Source organism: Octopus bimaculoides, chromosome 15, assembly GCF_001194135.2.
Source record: "Octopus bimaculoides isolate UCB-OBI-ISO-001 chromosome 15, ASM119413v2, whole genome shotgun sequence".
NCBI classification, from domain to species: domain Eukaryota; kingdom Metazoa; phylum Mollusca; class Cephalopoda; order Octopoda; family Octopodidae; genus Octopus; species Octopus bimaculoides.
Window position 1 is genome coordinate 36,905,047 of NC_068995.1, and position 960 is coordinate 36,906,006.

General features: G+C 39.1%; 1 protein-coding gene across 1 annotated transcript in view; it reads left to right on the forward strand.

The window, feature by feature from the left end:
- LOC106875432 (coiled-coil domain-containing protein 81) overlaps positions 1 to 960 on the forward strand; it is a 69,096-nt gene that overhangs the window by 50,580 nt on the left and 17,556 nt on the right. The gene's annotated exons all lie outside the window — the stretch shown is intronic.

The following is a 960-nucleotide window of genomic DNA, read 5'->3' on the forward strand; positions in this document are numbered from 1 at the left end:
ATATATATATATATATATATAGTATTCAAATACAAGGGGCATTTTCCTTGTTTCTGCCTGTCTCTGTCTCTCTTGTTAACTCTTGTGGGTTCAAAGTCGAACCCACGAGAGTAAACAAGAGAGACAGAGACAGGCAGAAACAAGGAAAATGCCCCTTGTATTTGAATACTATGCAAATATTCTTTTAAAAACTTTTCATTTAATTGTTTTCCATACTTACAGTTGAAAAAGTCTCAATGACTGATATCCATTGACCCAATTTGCTGACTTTTCCAATGGCACCCAGGTGTCGATGAATGCTTGAATGACCAAATCCAAGCTTTTCTGCTAGTTTCTCAACAGTTATGATAGCATTTTGTTCCACCAGGGTTTTCAGGATGTCCTCGTCGAGTTCTACAGATCTTCCAGGATGAGGCTTGTCTTCTAGGCTGTAGTTTCTGGCTTGGAATCTCTAGAACCACCGTCGACACAGGCTTACACTTATTGTCTGATCCCAATATGCTGTTATTAACGTTCTACGTACTTCCTGTTACGTTGTTGCTTTTCTTCAACTCCTGAAACAAAATGTGCTTTTGTCACTTCCATTATAGCTTTGAAAAAATAACTGTTAAAATCGAACTGCACTCTTCAAAATGTGCACTAAGAATAAGCACAAGGTAAAATTACTACTTGCTTTTATAGCACGTTGATGCAGGTAGTTTATCCTATCTCCCTCCGACTTTTAGTTCATACAATTGAAAAAGCCACAGTATTTATGGAATGAGCCAATATATGTGTGTGTTGGCTGTGTAGTAAGTAGCTTGCTTACCAACCACATGGTTCCGGGTTCAGTCTCACTGTGTGGTACCTTGGGCAAGTGTCTTCTACTATAGCCTTGGGCTGACCAAAGCCTTGTCAGTGGATTTGGTAGTATTTACAGGATGAGCCAATATACATATCTGTGTGTGTGTGTGTGTGTGT